Source organism: Carex rostrata, chromosome 11 (genome assembly GCF_964058835.1).
Source record: "Carex rostrata chromosome 11, lpCarRost1.2, whole genome shotgun sequence".
NCBI lineage: Eukaryota > Viridiplantae > Streptophyta > Magnoliopsida > Poales > Cyperaceae > Carex > Carex rostrata.
The window spans coordinates 4472739-4497809 of NC_135928.1; the positions used below are offsets into that span (position 1 = coordinate 4472739).

At 31.2% G+C, this 25071-nt stretch overlaps 1 protein-coding gene and 1 long non-coding RNA gene across 10 annotated transcripts in view; one reads left to right on the plus strand and one right to left on the minus strand.

Moving 5' to 3' along the window:
* Positions 1 to 25071, plus strand: part of LOC144562041 (toprim domain-containing protein) — a 64282-nt gene that overhangs the window by 20312 nt on the left and 18899 nt on the right. The window lies entirely within an intron of this gene.
* LOC144561474 (uncharacterized) lies at positions 1337 to 5529 on the minus strand. Of its 4 annotated transcripts, XR_013513853.1 has the most exons (6): positions 5279 to 5529; positions 4736 to 4888; positions 4100 to 4158; positions 2638 to 3658; positions 2456 to 2550; positions 1337 to 2017 (listed from the first exon to the last, which is right to left on the minus strand). It is a non-coding gene; the product is annotated as an uncharacterized LOC144561474 (long non-coding RNA). The 4 variants fall into 4 exon arrangements; XR_013513855.1 differs by lacking the exons at positions 4100 to 4158; positions 4736 to 4888; positions 5279 to 5529 and having other exon boundaries at positions 2638 to 2760; positions 3021 to 4079; XR_013513854.1 differs by lacking the exons at positions 4100 to 4158; positions 4736 to 4888; positions 5279 to 5529 and having other exon boundaries at positions 2456 to 2533; positions 2638 to 4079.

A 25071-nucleotide genomic window follows, 5' to 3' on the forward strand; every position in this document is an offset into this window, starting at 1 on the left:
TTCATTGTTTCCATTGATGAACAAGGTAAATTTTAGAAAGAAAGCGAGAGAGAAGAGAGAGACAGCGAGAGGAGAAGCGAGAGAAAGAAGAGAGATAGTGAGAACTTTCAAAAAAGAAGAGGAGTTGGCGAGAATAAAAAAATTTGAATCCCCCCTCCCTTTTGTCTAGTAAAAATTTTGAATGGTTCAGGACCACAGATTTTACAAGTCCCTTATGACTGATATGTGGACTCAGTTAGTTTAAAGCAGTGTTTTAAAATGCGGTTTTGTTCATGCATGCGGAAGGCCACTGCATACCGCATATGCGGTATGCGGACGCATATGCGGATTTATATATGCGGATTTTAAAATAAAAATTCACGTATATATATAGATAGAGAGAGAGTGTGTGTGTGTGACTAATGTGCGTTCGTATGCATACGGTCCAAATTTAAAATTTCGAAATCCAAAACATCGATCCGAACCGTTCATCTTGTTCTCCATATTAATATGTGCTTGGAGACCAAATTTTACATTTTTCTGAATTTTTTTACTATTTATTAAGCCACTTTGAAAATTGCTGATCCAATGGTGGCTGCTGATCCGCATGGGAGGACCGCATGGCCGCATTTTTAATCCGCATATGCATTTTTTTTATTCCGCATGGCCGCATATTCGGACTGCATATGCGGCCGCATGCTCAAAACCGCATGGGATGACTGCATGACTGTTCTGAACGCGGCTGCCGACTGCATACGCATATGCGGCCCATGCGGCCGCATTTTAAAACACTGGTTTAAAGTTCTACTAACAAGTCGGGCCAAATTTAATTAAAAGAAATATCATAAGTGAGTCCTCTGAAAGCATTAAAGACAATATAATATTTATGAACTAATGTAGATATTTTTATTTTATAACTCAAAAAGAAGGAATATGATCCGGGCCATCCGGCGCATGTCAGATATTAAATGTCTCTTTTTTACGGAACTAAAGTTCTACTAACAAGTCGGGCCAAATTTAATTAAAAGAAATATCATAAGTGAGTCCTCTGAAAGCATCAAAGACAATATAATATTTATGAACTAATGTAGATATTTTTATTTTACAACTCAAAAAGAAGGAATATGATCCGGGCCATCCGGCGCATGTCAGATATTAAATGTCTCTTTTTTACGGAAATTGTAATTGAATTCAAACTAGGTGCGTCGTCGCAACCGTTTTCCGTTTTCTGTGTGTATGTTGGAGCATGGATTTTGTTTTAGAAATTATTGCAGTAATTATATTTTTTTTTTCAAATCCTCATTCCGAATGGAATATATGATGGAAGAAGTAAAATATGTATATAATGCCTATGTGGATTGAATGTTGAGGTGGATTTTTTTAGAATTGTAGAAAAAGGGATACTATTTTATTTCTTTAATTTATCCAATTTGTCAATTATTCAATGAGGGAAGTTCCAAATGGACTTCTCTACATATTTATCAGCAGATGAGTACATACTTTTTGCAAATTAACATAAAAATATAACAAATGTATGCTAGAATCGCCTTTTTATACTACGCAAGAGAACTGTTGATCCTTGATGAAACAAATATTTAACTTTACAGTTTGTGTATGTCCACCTTCGTTAAATACTACTAAATTTTAGCTTTTCATTAGATAATCAAGGAAACAAATCACCAGACAACACAAATAATGAAACATATTCTTTTTGAAGAATAACAACACTAATCACCTAACAAATTAGAAGTATACTAATTTAGTTACTAACAACCCAATTAATTAGAAGTACACTAAATAAATATATCTAGAAGTACATATATTTTCTTTAGGTTGAAGTTGGGCATGTGAAATCACTGAATTTATGATAAATAAAAACAAAATAATTTAATTTATGAAAATAGCAAATACTAGGAAGTTGGAAATATTCAAAAGTCATTTTTTGTATGTTAGATGAACTAAAATTGAACTTGAAAAGTACCCTTTCTCGGCCACCTTGATTGTGTATTTCTTTATTTTGACACCTCATCATTTAAACCTACAGTCCAAATTAAGCATCCAATAAGTAAAAAGCCAGAAAAAGAGCCGTATGGGAAAATATATGATTAACATGCAATTAATTGTAAAGTCTGTCATAAAGTTTCTTCAAAGGCCTGATGAATTATACTGACAACAAACCCTTTCTTCCCAACTAACATGCTCCCGAAAAAGTTCCACTCTTCTAATTGAGGCTCAACATAAGTGTAATTCAATAGTATACCATTGAATGTATAAGTCTACAAGATATTTGCTTGTAAATATAAAAGCCCTTTTATTTGCTTTAGTGAAGTAGATTTTAATTATAATTATTAAGCAACCATTTATGGCTCAAATAGAGACACTGCATTATCGTTATGCATATCTAAATTGTACTTGCTTCCAGTTGATATAGAGCTCATCGTAGTAAGTATGTAGAAAAATATGTTATTGAACTTACATTATCAAAAGAAGAATCCGCTTCAATGCTAAAATCCTTTGTAGGATGTTATTTGGGTATACAGCTTTTGTAGCTTTCCTGCATGAAATTTTAACCTCTTCATTAATTATAGGGGTAGTATTTAGGAAAGGAAAAATAGAAGCAATTACAGAAAAACACATTCAACCAACTAAAAATTGTACCTCTTCTCTATATCTCAAAGACCCGTCGAGCTGTTACTTTCTGCATTATTGTTTGAGGAGGAAACTTAATAGTACTCTTTGTCAACTCAATTAAGGTTAATCCTGGTGACATGCTATTAGATGCTGCAATTAGGAGCAAACATGACTTGGAGAAATTTGAGACTACGTGCCCTTTATTATTATTATTTTTTGTTTTGGAAAAAAAAATGGCACATTAGACCCCCTCACCAGTTTCCTTTACTATCAAAGAAATATTTTTATATTATTTTTCAAAGCCAAAACTGGTTAATGTCTAAGCCACTGTGTCATTTTTGAAGACCTAAATATATATTCTGGTACTGTACTGTAATATACTATCAACATAGTGGTATGCTCTTACTAACCTGACCTGACGACTATTTCAGTAGGTCAACAATACTCATTGTCTCGTGAGATCAGAGTTTCTATGAACAATCAAACCATGATGCCTAATTGGATCACTGACATCTCTATTTAACTGCACATTAAAACAAATAGAAAAAAATACTTGGGGTCGAATAACATATCACACTAAAAGAACTAACAATTTTTTCTAGAAGATGAAGTAATTTATTTGACCTTTGCAAACGTGTCGGAGAGATCACTTATATGAGATAGTGATGCATAAGTGAGCCTAAAATATAAGGTATTGTAAAACGAAAGGAAGTTTGTATCCTTGGCCAATTTGCATAGTTAGTTAGGTTTCAGGCCTTTGAAGAATGGTCTCTTTGCAAATTGGTTCATATAAATTGTACATCAAAGGATATAATATAGGCATCTAATCAATCTTTTGTTTTAAATTAAAAAATGGAACTCATAGCCAGGCAGAACTGGGGCTGTTTCGTCACTTTCTTGTCATCCTAACCACCTAATTCTATTCCCTCCTGAATATCTTTGCCAAAAAAAAATACAAACATTGAGAGGCAACAACTGTTTCGCATCTCAGAAAAGAGCCACATAGCCATGCGTACCATGGCAGTTGTATCTGCATCCATCCAAATAACTGCAAATTAGAGAATTTTTTTTTAAAATAAATCAGAAATTAGTATGATTTTCAAACTCCTGGACCATTCAATTACTTGAAATTTCAACGCCATGTCTATAGATTTAAGCTTCAATTTTGATTTAACAAATTAAGTATGGAAGATGTCCTTCATTGGATAAGTCAGCAAATAGTCACTCAATTTGGTGACCAACTCTAATTACTTGTTCTCTATTTTAATTGACTAAAGGTTTATAATTGTAGCTTATTAGCCAATTTACAACATGCATTGCAATTGTATCCCTAAGAAGACAGATTATTGATGATTACACTAAGCAAAAGAGAAATATAGTTAAGTGTAGACCATTAAAATTGTCTTTTCCCTCCTCTGCATTCAGATCCTAGCAGCACTACAACACTATGAAGTTTACATAGTTAAAGTAGGAGAAGAGGAATACGCACCTCAAAAACTTGTGACAAATACCCATCTGTGTCATTGCTCTGGGTTTCAATATTATACCCTGACATTGTTGGAGGTCAGTTTTGCACTTTAACCCTTAATTTATCAGCATCACAACCTATTTTGTGTGAATATTTTTGGTTGCAGCTTTCAAAATGAAATAAATTAATAAAATGCTATGAAAACCAATAAAAAAATGTCAATTTTAAGTTATATTAACTAAATTGCCACTTTCTCAGTAAACTCGGACACCGATAAGCATAGCTGGTAAGTGGTAATGGTAACTAAGTATAGACCTGTTTGACCATTTCTTCTTTGTCTTGCCTTTTTTTTATGGTTTTTCATGGCCTAATTGCAGACCAAGGTCAAGTAGTTTACATCTCACTAAAGCATAAAGCCTAGTTGGGAATTTACTACATAAATGAAGGCAATTTCAATGCTTTATTAGGGATTAATTGTTCAAATCTCCTATATGAATAGGAACCACGATCGTGTAAAATGCCCCAATTGACCCAAGAAGCAAACCCCATCCTGGAAGTTGAGGCCAAATTTTTACCTTATTTTTGCCCAATGAATCTAAGCAAGAGATGAAGAATGAATGGACAAACATGGAAAAAAAAATTGAGAACACATCTCACCGTAAATTGTAAGAAAAGGTTTTGCCTCAAATACCATGGCTACCTCGTTCCATTCGCGCTCCATTGTTCTTCTTTCCTTTCAAGTATTAAGGGCTCCGTCTTTTGTGGTTTGTCTCTCCACACACACACACATGCACACACAGTCTGCAGCCCCTGATGGAACTCAAACAGATGGAACAGTCAGGATCGAAACTCAGAAATTGAGGTACCTTAGATGATATGAATTCCATAAACACAGAGACTTAGGAGAAGAGGAATTGACATGATGTGAGGCACTTACCCAAAAACACCAAAGCCAAAATTCATGTACATTCTTATTGGGCTTAAATGGGGATCATAATTGTCCTTATTGATTTGAAATATGCTCAAACGCAAATTTTGGTAAATAGCTATATTCTGGAGCGGTGAAAATGCTACTTAACCTTCTTCTCTTATCTGGTAAATATGCTCAGACGAATCAATCAACATTGGCAAGCAATGAGAAGTCTAAATTCTAGAGATTTATGACAGAAATCTTTGGCAGAAGAAATGGAATCAATGCACCTGAAATTAATTATGAGGGGCGACCATGCAATCAACCTTGTGCTCTTCTTTTGGAGGTGACTGAGCCGGCGGAGAGAGGCGGGAGGATGAAGATGAGCGGGCGACGAAAAGATGAGGGGAAGCTGCGGACGGGTAGAGAGTGATGTACACACTGGAAATTGGCTGAGGAGGGAATGAGAGCAAGCGACGAAAGAGGAAAGGTACACACTGGAAAGAAGAAGAGGGGAAAATTTACGGAGAGAAGAGTGTAGGTGGCGAGCGAAAACGACGCCAGCGCTGTTTTCAATTTGGGGCGAATTGAAGAGGCGGTTGGTGCGAAATTGGAAATGACGTCAGCTGACGTCAGTTCTATTCATTTGGGGCCCTTCATCTATGATCGGATGGCAAAGAGAGGGGTGGCACTGTTGTTTCTACAGTGGAAACCCCATTACGGATTGAGGTATTTATAATTACATAAAGCAAGTCAAATTTCGCGTTTGGTCTTCAGTTTTGGCACTTTTTTAGAGATTAACTTCTTTGCTTCAATTCTGTAGGTTTGAGTTTGAGCGACTTTCAAAATTGTTTTAATTTCAAATTGATATAATTTTGAATTGTATCTATGTCTATTTAATTTTTCTTTTTTAAATTATTGGGTCTTGAGTTCAAATAAAATTATATTAGATCATTGTTTATATATTTTATATTTGTAGTACTTAATAATATTATTAAGTGATACACAGGAAGATGGATATAATTTTCTTTATTTAGAATAAAGATTGAAAGATATTTTTACAAGAGTATTTTTATGTGCTACGATAATATTAAATATAAAGTTTGTAATTTTGGAAAGGTGTGTGCATTTGTGTCATTTGTATTATTTACCTAAAAAAAATTACACATGATCAAGTTATCTTGCGAACATACGTCATATCACTAATCATTTTAACTATTTATTATAAACTTAATTCAGTTAAGTCGGGAAAAAAATTAATTCAAAAATATGTTGGGAAAAAGATATGTGCAAAAAAATAAATTTATTAATTGCAAATTGAGAATCATGCAAAATTGCGTAATAGCATTAATTTTTAACATCCTATGTAATTTCACTGAATCAAATTCCTGACTTCTTTTTCTCTGCTTCTCTGATATACGGTTTGACTTGAATTGGTAAAAATCTATAGTAATTATGTTTTATTATAAACTATTAATATTTATTATAAATGAATTGTGTGTAGTTTTGAAGGTTTATAAAATTTGAACGTATTTTTAGGTCACTATTTTATATATCTCATGTCAATATAACTATATAAGATTTCTTCCCACTTGTTGCAATGTAGTACAAGGTGGGTGCACCGAGAGTGGTACTGGATCATTCCGACCCTGAATGAGAATAAAGAAAACATATCTCAAATTTTATGCTCAGATATCACTGCGCAAAAAATCTAGCAATATTTTTTTTTATATATATTTGATAATGCATGAATATATATTGAGATCCATATTAATAAGTAACTTGTAGTTGTAGTTGTTGTGTGTGTGTGTGTATGGGTAATGCAAAATGAATGTATGTGGCACATGTTTCTTGTTTTGCACCTAACTTGATTAAAACAAGCATGAAGTTTATGTTGGAAAAATAATTTACATGTTAATTGCCTAACAATTTAGTTATTTTACACCTATGTAATTTATTAATTGCCGCCAAATTATTCAAAAGTGACAATTAATTTTTATTCCCCAATCAAGTGGCCAAATGAATTCAAAATATAAGATATGACAATATATATATATATATATATATAATATATAGATGAGTTACAGTGAGCCATGGAGTAAAACGCGTTTGTACTTCACGGTATATTTCCATTTTGAAAATTCAAATAACCGATTCGAACCTTCCAACATGTTCTCCATAATCTAAATTTTACATTTTTTTGGGAATTTTTTTACTATTTATTAAGCAATTTTGAAAATTGTTGTTTTGTTGTGAACAGTAAAAAAACAGTAAAAATTTCTGGACCATCGGATCAGCGATTTTCAAAGTGGCTTACTAAATAGTAAAAAAATTCCAACAAAATGTAAAATTTGGTCTCCAAGCACATTTCAATATGGTGATCATGTTGAACGGTTTATATCGGTTATTTGGATTTTTAAAATAAAAATACAGTGCCATGGATCATGAGCACAAACTCATTTTACTCCATGGCTCATTTTAGCCCAACTCTCTCTCTTTCTCTCTCTATATATATATAGAGGAGAGATCAAGTTACAACAATTTTTGAGTTATAACAAGTTACAACAACTATTTTCTACATTTTCAAAGTCCAAATCATCGATCCAAACCATTAGATATGATCTCTACAATAAAATGTGCTTGGAGACCAAATTTTACATTTTTTGGAATTTTTTAACTATTTATTAAGATGGGTACAAAATTCAATGATCTGAATTTGACTAATTTTTGTACCAATCTTAATAAATAGTAAACAAATTCTAAAAAATATAAAATTTGATCTCCAAACACATTTTATTATAGAGATGACAAAAATGTAAAATTCGATATGAGTCTCTCGATATAATCTTATATTAAATTATATATTAGTTAGATCTCCTTTAATACTACAAGAAGTTTGACTAACGGGTGTCTACTTGCTAGCTAACAGTTCGACACTAATGGACTGGTGTGATGTGACTTGCTAGGTAACAGTTCGACACTAATGGACTGGTGTGATGTGACAGAGTATCGGAGAGACTTTAAGAGCTCCCAGACCGCGCTTCACGGCTTCCAACAAAAATTTGAAATTAGGATCACGTGAGTCACTGTTATTAAAACGGACCGGACCGGTCTATTAGACCGGAAAAAATCAGAACCGGACCTATTCTGGTTCGGTTCAGATAAAAGACTAAAGTAGGTATGTAAACCGAACAAAAGTAAAATCCGGCAGGTCTATTCAGAAATCGATGAACGACCCAAACCCGGTTCACTTTTATTTAATACGGTGCAGTGCGTATTCTCTCATATATCTCATATTTTGCGTGACCGATGTGTCCGGTTCTTACTAGGGGATAGCCAGGGGCCAGTGTTATTTTAGCTTCAAGATTCGTGTCGAACATATTTGAACGGTTGTGATATATGTTCCGTTTGATATGTTCGTCTCAGTTTATTTATCTTGATCCAACGACTCGTACTACTTGATTCATTTTTTTAAACTTAATTCTCACACAATTAATTTTGTTGTTCTCTGTTCTAAAGATTTTTAACATTTTGAAATATAGTTACATATATTTCAAATTTTCTGCATGTAAAAACTTTTAGTAGAAATTGTCTCATTAAAAAAAAAATCAACTCTTCTTCTATAAACTTTTTTGGGTTGAAGCCTGAACAAAAGTAAATTAAAAGAAAGCATTTCAAGAAATTTGAAGGATGGATCTTGAAATTCTGTTTTGAATCTATTTTTTTGACAAAACAAAATCCCCAACAAATTAGAAAAAATAATAGAGAAAGAGAGATGCAGGCATGCATTCCTCCATCTAAAAAAAACTATAATTTTAAGGGTAGTTGTAGCTAGCGTACATCAAACTTTTATGTACATCTAACTCATATGGTACACACTTTTAAAAAATATATATTGAATTTAAAAAAAAATGCAGATGTGTCCATAACTAAAAAATTAAATTCGTAGAATTATTCATAATATAATAGTCAAAAGGCTTAGAAAAATAGTAACATTGAAGAAAGACAACAAAAAAAACTACATGGCCAAGATATTATCTATCCTATAATAAATATTTGTTTGACCAAATGCTTCTTCATTGCTCATTATTTTCCATTGCCCCTGGTTCACTATAGACCAAATACTCTTTTATTTCTATACTTAGTAGATCATTGCACCAAGTCCATAAGGTGTATACTTTTGCCTTTCTTCACAGACCTCTCCATTTTCGTTCTTCCAAATCGACCATGATAAACCCAAATTGATGCCAAAAAACAGAATCAGACCCAGAGAATATATCATATAGTTTATTATATATTATGAAAAAAATTATGTTATTTACAGTTATAAAAAAATGTATATTCAATCTGTATCAGAATTTATATTCGAAAAAAAAGGATACAAATATTGTTTACCACTATCTGATCCATATCCAATCTGTTTGCACTCCTACTAGTAGGGGTGTCAATGATATTCTTTCAACTGTTTATTTGATCCGAACTGTATTTGATAAAGTATGTATAGATGATTTTTTTTTTTTTTTTAGCTTATCAGATATGGATATAGTAAGGATTTTTATTCGTTAGATAAACATGTATGGGTATAATTGAAGGCTACTTGTTATCTCGTAAGATAGTTATATAAATTAAATTATGTGATGGTAAAATTTATTTGCGTGACATTTCATATGATCATGTTTGAACAATAATTAATGATGTACTTTTATTATTTATTATTTAGTATATGTATTTTCTAAGGTCGATTATTTAATATAGTAAAAGACGATTATTTAATATAAGGAGCAATTAGCTTAAATTTATAAGATTTTTTTGTTCATAAAATAGTAAAAGACAAGTTGGAGCAGTAATAATTAATGTTGGCTACAAGAAAATTTTTAGGACAGTGACTATCTAAAATCAAGAATTCAAATTTTATACACGAATTTGCAAGCTGTGAAAAAACAATTAAGATAGTAAAACACAATCTCATATTTGATTATGCAAAGCCGTAGGGATATAAGTTTTCAAAATGACGCAAACTTGAGTTAATTCGACTATCCAAAATAGTTTTATGAAATTGTGCTATCAAAGTTAAAAGTTATCTTTTGTTATGTTTTTGTATTCATTAATTAAAACATTTTTGTCACTATTAATTTATTTTTATTTCAATTATACTTTTGAATTACCATAACACAATAAAGGGAAATTTTGAGCTAAAACATCTATTGAACTTCTCTTTAGGCTAACAATTGAGACAAAATATTTTTTATTATGATTTATGGCTGGAAATTTATTTTTAAATATTTTAAAAATTGTGATAATTTGTGACCAAAGAAATCCTTATCTTTTTTTTTTTTTTGTTAAGATAAGTGCATTCTTTTGATATAATGTATATGTACGAAGTATGAAGGCTAATTTTTGGAGACTCACAACTTATCAGTAACAACAGAATTAAAATTGTTTATCGGTCCTATTTGCAATATAAAAAGAATCACAAGCTTTTTTTTTTGTTAGCAATTCAAATTAAAGTACAAACTTAACTCAATAAAAAAATGCAAAATTTTAATAAACAAAACAATTGAAAAATACAAATGGCAGATAAGAAACATTTATAGCAAAGAATAGTAATTAAGCACAAATGCTTACAAAAACTGTGATATGAAAATCAATACCTGCCTAGCAAATAATACATTGAAACGTACAAAACAATACAAATGGGAAACACCGAAAGATTGTTTTTTAGAGTAAAGTTGGGTTCAATCTTACAACCTGATTAATTAATATTTATTAAGAATGTTTTATTTGGATTTTGAACTTGCAACAGTAAGTACAAAATAATTATGATCTATGTTGACATTAGCTTAACTTTAGTCTTGTAACATCCTGAAAATTTTGTGAAAAAAAAATAAAAATCTGAATAAAATAATTTTAGTCAATATTAATGTTGACGTTTTTTTGATTTATTCTAGATGTTAGTATAATATATTGTACTACTACACTTTAATATAAAATAGATCTTCACCCTTTATAGCTTTAAATCTTTAATATAACAAGGTCACAAACTGTACATTATGTATCTGCTAATTTCTAATAAGGAAATAACCACTATTCTATTGTATTTAAATTCTTGATTAATGAATGGAAAATTTGAAGTCGCACCAAGGGATGCTAGTTGCCAAAAAAGATTGTCATTGATGTAATTCTAACTGTTTGATTCTAATCTAACGATAGAAATGAGCCCCGGGTATGCACAATTAGAAGCAATGGTACTCTGAAACCAGTAAATTTAGAAGCAGGAGTTGATAATAGCAGTAGAGAGAATGGTATTGCTAAAGAAATTACGAAAGATGTCAAACAAGAGAATGCTAACACAAGCAAGGTATGTTTAAGTTAGGATTAAATTGATTCTGGTATGCCGATACTGGTACAGCTGTTAAACATGACTGGTATCTATATTTACCAGTTAAGGTAAGGGTCCGGATTCCCCTAAAGTAACCCAAATTTTTACCAGTTAAGTAAGGAAATAAATAAGATAAAAATTAGTTAACATATAAGAATAGTGAGAACGATTATATGACATTTTCGTACCAGTAGTGCTGTTGGTAATCACCTTATATTAATTGTTTTTCTATGTTCTCTCGGAAACATTTAGCTTCCCACCAAAAATATTGGCCATAAAGTCAACAGTACCATTCCATATAAGTCTTGTGCTAACACTGTTGATAATAACAGAACAGGATGAATCCATATTTTTTCAAAAATTAATGCCAACATTTCTGTTAGTTATTATGATATTCTTTTATTACATTATTTCATTTCAGTTTATCTTATATAATCAAAGAAATTTTAACTGGTACCAAATTGAGAGACAGATAAGTGCACATACACACCTTTATTAATTACACAATCAAACGATTTGTCGGAGAAAAAGCTCATATCTCTAACATCCATTTGCATATCTGTATAGCTCACACCAAAACCAAAGTCAATTTACTGTCTAGAGATGACAATTAATAAAATGAAATGTATAAATGATCCAACTGCAATGTAAATCCTCACCATCTCAGTTGAATTGCTTTAACATGCATATGTAAGTGCAAGTATAAAGTAAGCTGAAGTTCAACATGATTTAACCTCAATTAAACTCTCAATGTGTCAAAGTACCTCAATCAAACCTTCCACTTGGGAACAAATTTTCCGTTCAGCATAGTAAATTAGTAATGCCTCAAAACGCATGACTTGCATATTTGACAACTGGTATGGCACCCCACTGACAAGTTATGGTACACCTTGCTAATAAAATTAGGGGTTAAATTTAGTCAACTGCTATGGTACCCCACTGACAAGGTAAAAAGTCTAAAATAAATTATGATAGTTGTCTCAGTGAAAAAGTAAGAGCATTACATTTAAGCTGTCGAACAACAACATATTTGCTATTCTTCAAAATCATTTCCGTCTGATCTGATTTTTTATTATTATTTCATTTCTTACTAATAAAAATTTTGTCTGTATGGTACCATAACTGTTGAACTGTAGCCGACCTGATGCAAAGGTAGTACATAAAAGGGCTTTATATTTTTTCTTGTGAGTACCTTTTTTGACATGATATTATTTTGCTGGCTTGTTTTAGATCATGTCTTGACGTAAAATTATACCCTAATGCTTGCTTTGGACCTGATCATGCAAATAACATACTGAAACTGTCACATAAGTTGGGATGACATGCTTTAGTTTATATTTATGATGTTTTTGAGCACGTATCCCTTTTGTAATGCCTTTTTGTTTCTTTTGCTTCCTTTTCAGGAACTAATGACAGTAAACTCAAAGCCATGCACTCCAACAAAAAGGGCAATCAATGAAACCTATGTTAAGCAAGGTACATATAATATTCTTCTACCATTGGTTGCAAGAAATGAGACAATAATCGAATGTTATAAAAGAATTGTCTTATTGCAGAGATAGTTCCATTTGTGAAGTTCGAGTGTTATCAGCATTCTAATTTTTCATACTCCATGTCTCCATCTAATTCAATACGAAAATGCACTCTTCTAACATCCATTTTCTAACGGTTTCAAACAGCATTTTGGTCAGAAACCGATACTCCAAATGATTTGTTTCAATTTCGTCAATAAATTGTGTCTTAATTTGTTCGAACGGTTCTTAGAGAAAAACCGTTAGATGAAGTTCTTGTTGATATTTGATGATTCTTCTGCTCGTAATCTTTTTCTGCATTTGATCTGAGGTGTTATACCGTTCAAGTATTTTTTATATATTTTTTTCTATATTTTCAACAATTTAAATTAAAAATATAAAAATAAAGTTTGACGTCACTAATTTATGTCACGTATGGTCACGACGTGACTATACGTGACGCGATCATCCGCCATCATTTTATTCATGTCACACCACGTTACGTTAAAAAAAAAAAAAGTTGATCACGTCATGTCACATGAGCAAATCACTGCGTGCCACCGTGTATTTTCTTCTCTACGTGAATGATGCCTTTAAATATAAAATTTATGATTTTTAAATTAAATTATATATTTAAATGTCAAAGAACTGTTCTTACTATTTTCCCCCTTGCGCTGTGGAGAACAGGCAGAGAGACGAGGCAGGTAACGGAGTAGCCCAGAAGTGCAATCTCAGCCCTCTAATTTCATCAAGATATCCACACGATAAGGATCGTGCCGATCGCAGTTTAGATCCGGTTTTTTTTCCTTTTTTTCTCGAGTAACGAAGTCTGTGTAGAGATTTACGTAGTGGTGTTCATCTGACATACATTATACACATGATGGGGTCCACATACGAGTCTTCCATCCACTTGTCGTGCGACACGTGTCAGAGAAGAAACTGATGGGTCATTCGATCCATTGACTGTCCGCTTTTTTTTCTCCCAAATAAAATACGAACTATTTTGCTTCGCGACCATTGCACAAAATACGAACTATTTTACTTCAGTAAAGGCGGTCAGACCGTCCCATTTAATTGTGCAGCTGACAGTGGGCCTTTACATTTGATTAATGGCCCAGCTATTTTTTTTAAAGGTGTGACTGACAAGGAGGCTGGGGAACACAGAACTGGAGGAAACGGTGCTCAGGAAATAGAGAGGACAGGGTCTGCAAAAGAGTCAGGCCGTTGAAAGCTTTTATGCCACCTCGTCGCTGACATGTCACTCGTACAGCGATTAGAAACAAATAAAGGGTGGTTTTAAATAATTCCTTTTGCTTTCACATCGCCTATATATGGTCCATGTATTACTGGTTATAATTTATTCAGATATTAGACAATTTGAGACAATTTCTCTTTTGGTTCTTTGTTGACGAGCATATATACATTGTTATCAAGATACCATTCGTCAATCGTCATGCTTATATTAACTGTTTTGTTAAGTCACTGTTGGATCAGCGATTTTCAAAGTAACCTAATAAATAATAAAAGAAATCATAATGAAAATCATTTTTTTTTCTTATTTCTCTTTCTTTGTTTCTATACATATTGGTGTGGACAATTTAAAATATATTTTCAATATATAATATATCAATGTGTGTGTGTATTCTAAATTATAAACAAAGAAGAAGAATAATAATACAAAATTGGAACGTGTGTGTAAGTATATATTTCTCTTATAATATATGTGTATATATATATCATATACATACACATGATAACACTTTTTATTTATATTTTTTTATATCATATTATATGTCGATATTGAATTGTTGTATGATATTTGATATTAGATTCGAATCGAGCTATTATTTAATATTATTGGTACTTAAAAATAAAGAATCATCACATCATCAATTGTTATTAGAGATCACGATTAAAGTTAATTAAAAATACAAAATCATATAAATTTTCTATTAACATGTGTCTTAATTTTTAAATAATTATTATTTTCATTGATATATTTGTTTCTTATAATATATCCCGTTGCAACGCATGAGTATGATACTAGTATACAATCTAATTGGCACGACAAATGGTTTGTGTGATGCATGAAGTCAAAACTACTCTGTTATAATCTTGAACCGCATTCATAGAGCTGAATACTTCAATGAGCATAGATTATATGAAATTATCTGCAATAATTTACTGACATGAAAAAGATCATACAAAAAGAAATTTCAGTTGGACTGAATTTCCTTCTATGAAAATAATAATTTTCTATAAGTTGGCTGGAATTCTCTCAAATAATGCTGGAAAAAAGTACGTTGAACGCTACTTACGAATTTTTTTAAAGTAGTATGAAAAAAGAAAAAATATTCCTTATGTGCTAATTTTTTTATGAATTCCTATGCTCTCTGGGCTAAAATATTTCTCGAGGCATCTATAAAGCAGAAGCCGAATTGATGGCACAATTAATAACACTGTCGTAATTAAGTTGAATTAGACAATTTATTATAAATAAAATAAATCCAATAAATATTTTGGAATTCCTGTTTTTTGTACAGTCCCATTCGATCGATTACGATCATTCGGACTTTGATATGTAATATCAAGTCGCACTTCAAATTAGTTATTGAGACAGATATCTATTGAGTAGATTTTTAAATTCTACAAGGTTGCTAAATTAATGAAGTAGGTTATATAAATTGATTTTTAAATGTTAATTCTATAAAGAGATGGTAGTGGATAACAAAACAAGTATTTTAAAATATAATTCCAACATATTATGACTAATCTATCTTGTATATTAATTTTGAATGAGGGAATGAACAATATCCATTACAGTTAAGCTGGTTACTGGGATTCAATTTTCAACGATATTTTTCTTCTCTCTCCGATTTTGTTCCTCTCGAAATTTCAACACCCTTTCTCTCTAAAAAAAGTTTGGCAACCTCATTTCTCTCTCCTTTCTATTGCATAATCATCCTTTGGGGCTAATTAAGATCTACAACCTAATAATATAATATATCTAATATATATTATATAACACTTTAATTAGTAATTTTATTGGTGTCTCATCGTGTCACCTTTGGACATACATGATTGGCAATAACGTAAATTACTTGCAACTTTAATGTGTAAATCATAAGAACGACGTATCTACCTTTGAGAGTATACTTAATGTCTCATGATTTAATACGATAGCAATAAAATAAAATAAAAATAAATAAAACTACATTATTGAAGCACTTTAATTAGCAATTTCGTTGGTGTTCTATTGTGATACCTTTGAGCATACACAATTTACATAATAACGGAAGTTGCTTGCACTTTTAATGTGTTTAATCATAAGGGCGGCGGACTTGGGAGTATCCTTAATGCCTTATGAATTAACACACAATTCAATTCAATATCTATATGATAATTAAATATCATATCGCATATAATAATCATTCAAATTTACTACGATCGTGAAAGTTAAATTCAATTTTTGAATTATTTTTTAAAAATTATTGCTATGATCTTTAATGGAGATTTAAACCCCTAATTAACAGAAATTAACAATTCTTTCAAGTCTAACCCTAACTTCCCCGAAAACTTGCAATTCAATTGGGGATTATCAATTTTACAAGTTCTAATTTTATAGATTAATCTATAATAGTTTAATTACAGAAATTTAATGAATATTATGAAGTTTCCAACCTGGCTCTGATACCACATGTAAGTAGAATTACTACATGAACATAAGCACTTTGATCATCTTTAATTACGCATTAGAATATGCATCATAAGAGCAAAAAACCATTAAATTAAAGGTCCCAAGAACTTGAAACAACATGAGATTACATTAAATACTATAATTAAATTAAAACGTAATACATAAGCGTACCTCTAGTATTCATTATGAACAACAGGCAAGTACTTCAATGATGATCGCAAACTCTAGATTCTTCGAGGTTGCGCCGAGTCCATTTCTCTCTCTCGCTCTGTTTCACTTTTGCAAATGGAGAGCAAAATACTTTTAATGGTTGTGTGTGAATATATCCAGAGAGAGGATCAACCAGGACTCTTATTTATACCCAACACTCATTCTATCCATCAACGATATGAGTGGGGATGAGTGAGCGGTTAATACATAAATAGGTACCTAATTCCTGTAACCATTCTCCAAATATATATATATATATAGGAAGAGGAGGGATCAAGTTACAACAAGTTACAACAAGCATTATTTACATTTTCAAAGTCCAAATCGTCGATCCAAACCATTATATGTGATCTCTACAATAAAATGTGCTTAGAGACCAAATTTTACATTTTTTAGAATTTTTTTACTATTTATTAAGATGGGTACAAAATTCAATGGTATGAATTTGACTAGTTTTTGTACCCACCTTAATAAATAGTAAAAAAATTCCGAAAAATGTAAAATTTGGTCTCCAAGCACATTTTATTGTAGAGATCATATCTAACGGTTTGGATTGACAATTCGGACTTTGAAAATGTAAATAATGCTTGTTGTAACTTGTTGTAATTCAAACAAGAATTTCATAAATAGGTTTTATAAATAGAATAACTGAATGTTGTAACATTAATATAATAATTGAATATTCTAACAAGCACAAGTTGAGAATTGAACCCCCAAATTACATTGGACTTCAGAGGAAAAGAAATTATTGCACAAAAGCAAAACTACATAGTCTTGGTTTTTAAAATTTGAAAACTCATTTGCTCTGGTATTCGCTTTGCTTGTTGGGTATTCTTACATGATTGTGTTGCAAACTCATAAGCTTTTGAAGCTGTGTCTTCTCTGACTTTATTTTCGTTTATACTCGGTTCTTCTGTGGCATGGGATCATGTTTTTTCATTTAATAATTTACCCTTAATTTACCATTTCTTCTGTAAGATCTAAAAATAACAGAAGTTGGAGCTCTTCTTCTGTAACTACATCCTAAAATATCAATGTTAATAAAACCTAAAAGTTAACAAATAATTCTAAAATATATTTTAAAAGTTTCTCCAAAACATTTATGCTTCATACATTTTCTATAAAATTAATAGCATCATTCTCCTACCAACCATATATTTAAGGATCTAGAACTCCTTAATGAATTTAAAATTTGGCAACATCAGTATAAACTTATAATATAGTTTTTAATTATCAATATTGTAAAGATTGTAAAAAAAATACCTTTTTACAAACAATTCTTATGTATATTGAGACAAAGTATATTCTAAAAACTAACTACATTCTCTATAAAATTAATATCATCATTTTCATATTAGTCAGAACATTTTATGGATCTAGAACCTTAATGAATTTAAAATTTTAGTTACATTATTTTAAACTTAAAATTTAACATTATAAGTATAATTGATATAACAAATTTATTAATATGTCTACAAAAATAATAAGACATAGTTCATATTTTTTTTTTGTTCGCCAAGTAATTTAAATATTTGTCCAAAATATAATTTTAAAACTTTAATGACTTTCAAGTTAAAACTAAAATTTCAAAATGAAACCATCATATGACATGTATTTTTTTTTCTATGCACATGTAAAAGATTACGAAAAATAATACTTTAACTATAGATTTATATAAAAATAAAATCAAAAGGTAATATCTTTAATTAATGGACATATATAAACCATGTCAAATAATTATTTTAAATTTTTTTATGAATATTTTTTTTAACTTTTGTCAAATAATTATGTTTATTCTCTCTATTAAATGTATGTACAACGCTAATAATATCCCGTGTCAAATATCATATAATTTGAGGGATGCAGTAAATAATTAACGCATGAAAGAGATTTCGAAAGGATAATGGAAATAAGATATTTAGGCGCGAATATTTTTTAATTAGCAACTTATTTTCTGTTGCAATAGTAATTAAGTTTGTAGCAATAATTTTTTTTTCGGGTAACCAATTAATCCGTTGCAATACAATTAATAAGTTACAATAAATAATAGTTATTACAACCAATTAATTTTGGAAGCAAAAACATTAATCTAATGCATCCAATTTCTTTTCGGTTGCAATAATTTGTAAGCTTTCCCCACTCCAATCATAGGAGGATTAAAAGAACACAAATTTAGGTCCATGAAATTGGGCCTCCAAAGGCTGAAGAGCACACAAATGTACCAAGCGGGCCAGATTCATGATAGCCCAAAACTTAATTTGAAGAATCACCAGCGGTTATGTTGTACTCAATTCTCGTAATTTAATTTCGAGGTACACTGCACCAATCCCCGAGAGTAATCTCAAAACATATAGAGGCTTCCTTTACTACATTTATAACCTACTAGTATCGTGTCCGTGCGTTGCAACGGAGATATATTATAAGATTGAATATAATATGATGAGACATTTTTGTTTGACATTTACACAAAATTAAGAATATATATATTTAAATAAAAATAAAAGACACAAATAGAAAAAAATAAATAGAAATTCAAATAATAAAAGAAACAACAACAAATGATAAAAAAAGGAACAAATATAACATAAAAAAATTCTTAAAGTATAATTGTGATTTAATATCTAATTTTTTCACAAGTAAGACATGTCATTAAACAATTTAGAGGAGAAATAATATGTAAAGAAACAAAATTGAGAAAAATATAATTAAATAATTCAAGCAAGAATTTTTTCTATGTATAAAATTCTTAATGGAAATTATTTTAACAATGAAAATTTCTCTACATAAAAATTTTGGATATTTTTTTTATTTTCTCTCCTGATCGAAAATATATAATTTTTCCCTCAGCACAAAATCTGCTATTCATGTGCCATCGCCTTTGGACCACATCTCATCCAAAGCGCTCGTTAATTGTCCGATTGAGTAAACCGGTGATAATAAGAAATTAACTTTTTAGACCCGTTTAAATCAAACAAGGCAACTATTTATTCTTTTTTGAACACTAAGATGCACACTAAACAAATGGAGGCTTCCATTACCTCTCAAATTCTCTTTTTTTATTACAAAATTCATATGTTAATCCGTGACAATTTTAATATAAAAATAAATATAAAGATGAAGATAAGAAATATAAAATCTAACTTGTGAACCTTAAAAAAAAAGAAAACTAGCTTGTGTTGATTGTTTCTTTATTCTTCCAGTAATTATAATTTGTTCAACATTATATGCTATTTTAATTCTCAACCAACAGAAAGCATGTAATAAATAGTTAATATTTTGTATTAATAAGCTTAAGTTGCCTCTTGATTGATTGTAGAGCAACAATTGATGTCTCATTCTTAATTTGATTTATTCTTATTAGTTACCCTCATATAATCTACTACTTACAAAATTATTTTTATATTTTTAATATGCTTAAAAATAGAGTTGAAATTGATAAAATAATATTTTCAGAAGAGATAATTGAGGAGTGAATGGAAGCACAAACAATTAAATATTTTCAATAGGGTTACATGAAATTATACGTCTGAAAGATTAACCTATACAAATATTAATGCACTAAAATAAATAAAGTCCACTCTTTTCGGAACATCAAAATTCTTATACACAAATTCTCAGTTTTACTGTAATTTTTTCTCTCTTTAAGATACAAAACGTACTGTTACTTGTATATTTTTTTTTAACTTTCTTTTTCTGAAATTATTTGAAATTATCATTTCTTATTTTTGTATTTAATCAAAAGAAGACAAACTATTTGATTGAACGGCTGATATTCAATTCGAAAATTAATCTTTCAATCTCAACCGTTGGCGGATCAGAACAACTACGTGCATAATATAAGAATGGAGATATCCCGCTACAAATCGCTTAATGCCACAATACCTTTTGGAACAAACTCTTGTATTCTGTGCTCAAGTGATTTGCAAGCAACTCTGATTGCTTGTCACCGTTTGTCTACAGATAGCAAAAACAACATTTAAAATGAGGCTCTTGAGAATACTAAAACAACTCATTTCTAAAAATATAAGATGCTTAATGAACTTGAGCAGTTGAACTCTTACAGAAATTATATTTTAAAAGATTGCAATATCATCAGATTCTGGTACAATTTCATTTCAGCTCAGTACTGGTACAGCCAAAATTTCAGTATACATATTTTCGCCAAAGATAAATCTCAACACTTTACTCGGCCAACTTAGAGTTAGGCTGGGGTGCTATGGATAGCATAGTGGCCTCTATGCTACGGCTCAATATTTGAGTTTTCAAAATCCAAACGGTCGATCCGAACCGTTCATCTTATTCTCCATATTAATATCTGCTTGGAGACCAAATTTTACATTTTTCTGAATTTTTTTACTATTTATGAAGTATTTTACAAAATTGTTGATCCAACGGTGGCTGCACAAAACAGTAAAACCGTTGGATTAGCGATTTTCAAAGTGGCTTAATAAATAGTAAAAAAATTCAGAAAATTATAAAATTTGGTCTCCAAGCAGATATTAATATGGAGAATAAGATGAACGGTTCGGATCGACCGTTTAGATTTTGAAAACTCGAATATTGAGCCGTAGCATAGAGGCCACTATGCTATCCATAGCACCCCAGCCTAACTCGCCAACTTATTTATCTATTGTGGCAACCTGGCAGGTAAGCAAATACATTTATACATGGGCCCGCCGCAATTAATGGTGCCACGTAAGCAAACTTAGCTCTTTCATTATACAAATTTCAGTTTTCTTGAGGACCTATGTATATTAAAAATATATAAAGAGAATATATATATATATATAGAGATAGGCTAATGTGCTTCCATAAGCACTTGGCCCGAAGTGTTGCCACTCTATTTTCGATTTTTCAAAATCCAAACAGTCGATCCGAACCGTTCATCTTGTTCTCCATATTAATATCTGCTTGGAGACCAAATTTTACATTTTTTGAAATTTTTTTGCTATTTATTAAGCCACTTTGAAAATCGCTGATCCAACGGTGAACCCCTGATTTTACTGTTTGGCAAGCCACCGTTGGATCAGCGATTTTCAAAGTGGCTTAATAAATAGCAAAAAAATTCCAAAAAATGTAAAATTTGGTCTCCAAGCAGATATTAATATGGAGAACAAGATGAACGGTTCGGATCGACTGTTTGGATTTTGAAAAATTGAAAATGGGGTGGCAGCACTTTGGGCCAAGTGCTTATGGAAGCACATTAGCCTATCTCTATATATATATATAGAGAGAGAGGAGGGTTCAAATGCACCCAAATTTTTGTACACCCAAATGCACCCTATCTTTCAAATCATTTTTCTCTGTTTTCAAAGTCCGAATAGTCAATCCGAACCGTTAGATGCGATCTATATATTAAGATTTGATTGGAGACCAAATTTTACATTTTTTCGAATTTTTTTAGTATTTATTAACCCACTTTAAAAATCGCTGATCTAATGGTCCAAAAAATGTAAAATCAGCGATTTTCAAAGTGGCTTAATAAATAGTAAAAAAATTTCAAAAAATGTAAAATTTGGTCTCCAAGCACATCTTAATATATAGATCCCATCTAACGGTTTGGATTGACTATTCGGACTTTGAAAACAGAGAAAATAGATTTGAAAGATAGGGTGCATTTGAACCCTCCTTATATATATATATATATATATATATATAGAGAGAGAGAGAGAGAGAGAGAGAGAGAGAGTAGAACTAGGGTGTTCTTAAGCTCACCAAAGTGTTTGGTGAGCTTAACTCCAAAATTCAACAAATTAGTTTCAAATGACAAATCCGAACCGTTGAAACCCGCCTACCTTACGAGTGATGAGTCTACATGTGAAAATTTTAAACATTCGAATTAATTTAGTATAAACTCAAGCGGTCAAAAAACATTCAAAAAATGAATGCACTAAAATTAATTAATTAACCTTTTAATTTTGACCGATTGACTTTATACTAAACTAATTCGAATGTTTAAAAATTTTACATGTAGATGCATCACATGTAAGGTTGGCGGGTTCCAACGGTTCAGATTTATTATTTAAAACTGATTTGATAGATTTTGGAGTTAAGCTCACTAAACACTTTGGTGAGCTTAAGAACACCCTAGTTCTACTCATATGCCTTTATAATATTTTGTTAATAAAAATAATTGTATAATATTCCGTGACAAACAAATATGCCTTTATAATATGTGCCCGTTGCAACGCACGGGCACGATACTAGTATATATATGAGGAGGGATCAAGTTACAACACTTGAAAGTTACAACATCTATTTTTTTCATTTTCAAAGTCCAAATCGTCGATCCAAACCGTTAGATATTCAATCTATATTAAAATGTGCTTGGAGACCAAATTTTACATTTTTTGAAATTTTTTTGCTATTTATTAAGATGGGTACAAAATCGCTGTTTTTATCAATGTTTTAAATAGCGTTTATCGCGTTATAGCGGCCGGGTTAAAAAAATTGCGCTATACCCAAATAGCGGCGCTATAGCGCGAAATAGCGCGCTATAGCGGCGCTATTTGGACATAGCGCCATAGCTTTTATGGAAGAAAAACGCTATAGCGCGCTATTTAGAACATTGGTTTTTATTAAAATTCTGCACCATTAAAAAACAGCAATTTTGTACCCATCTTAATAAATAGCAAAAAATTTTTTAAAAATGTAAAATTTGGTCTCCAAGCACATTTTAATATAGATTGAATATCTAACGGTTTGGATCGACGATTTGGATTTTGAAAATGAAAAAAATAGATGTTGTAACTTTGTTGTAACTTGATTCCTCCTCATATATATGAGTTAGGCTGGGGTGCTATGGATAGCATAGTGGCATCTATGCTATGGCTCAATATTCGAGTTTTCAAAATCCAAACGGTCGATCCGAACCGTTCATCTTATTCTCCATATTAATATCTGCTTGGAGACCAAATTTTATAATTTTCTGAATTTTTTTACTATTTATTAAGCCACTTTGAAAATCGCTAATCCAACGGTTTTACTGTTTTGTGTAGCCACCGTTGGATCAACAATTTTGTAAAATACTTAATAAATAGTAAAAAAATTCAGAAAAATGTAAAATTTGGTCTCCAAGCAGATATTAATATGGAGAATAAGATGAACGGTTCGGATCGACCGTTTGGATTTTGAAAACTCGAATATTGAGCCGTAGCATAGAGGCCACTATGCTATCCATAGCACCCCAGCCTAACTCCATATATATATATATATATATATATAGAGAGAGAGAGAGAGAGAGAGAGTACGGCTAACGCGCTTCCTCTAGCATATGGGCCGAAATGTTTCCGGTGGAAAGTTGAAATTTCAAAATCCAAAAAGTCGATCTGAATCGTTCATCTTCTTCTCCATATTAATATCTGCTTGGAAACCAAATTTTACATTTTTCTGAAATTTTTTACTATTTATTAAGCCATTTTGAAAATCGCTGATCCAACGGTAGCTTCTGATTTTTACTGTTTGGTAAGCCACCGCTGGATCAGCAATTTTCAAAGTGGCTTAATAAATAGTAAAAAATTTCAGAAAAATGTAAAATTTGGTATCCAAGCAAATATTAATATGGAGAAGAAGATGAACGGTTCAGATCGACTTTTTGGATTTTGAAATTTCAAATTTCCACCGGAAGCATTTCGGCCCATATGCTAGAGGAAGCGCGTTAGCCGTACTCTATATATATATATATATATATATATATATATGAGGAGGGTTAAAATGCACCCTCTCTTTTGTGCTCCTAATGTGCACCCTCTCTCTCTCTCTATATATATATAGAGGAGGGTTCCACTGCACCTTCTTTTCATGCTCCTAACCTGATCCTAAATCTGAGCCGACCATCTTATTTTGATCAATGGATCAGATTGTTTTTCATCACGACGTTTCATTTCCAAAAAAGTACTCCTCAAGCTCTCCTTTTCCTCTCAAGTGACCAAATATTAGTGTTTCTCTCCAGTGATTGAAATCGCCATCTGATTTTGGATAATCAGAGCATTGTCTCCTTCACGCGATGCGTCTCCTCCTCCTTGCGATGCACTTTCTCCTTCCCGTAATTCCAGTTTTCCTTCCCGCTGTAGTTTTTCTCCTTCACGCAATGAAGAAAGAGAAGACGGCATGGTTGCTCCCTCTGCCTGGCCTTCCAGTGAACCCACCCAAATTTCATCACCGGCCATGGCTCCAAGCTCCGTCGAACCCTCATTGCCGCCATCATCATTCTCTATTCTCTGACATAATCTACTTTCTAAATTAATATTAAATTTCTTCAAATTTACATAGAGTAATAATGAAATT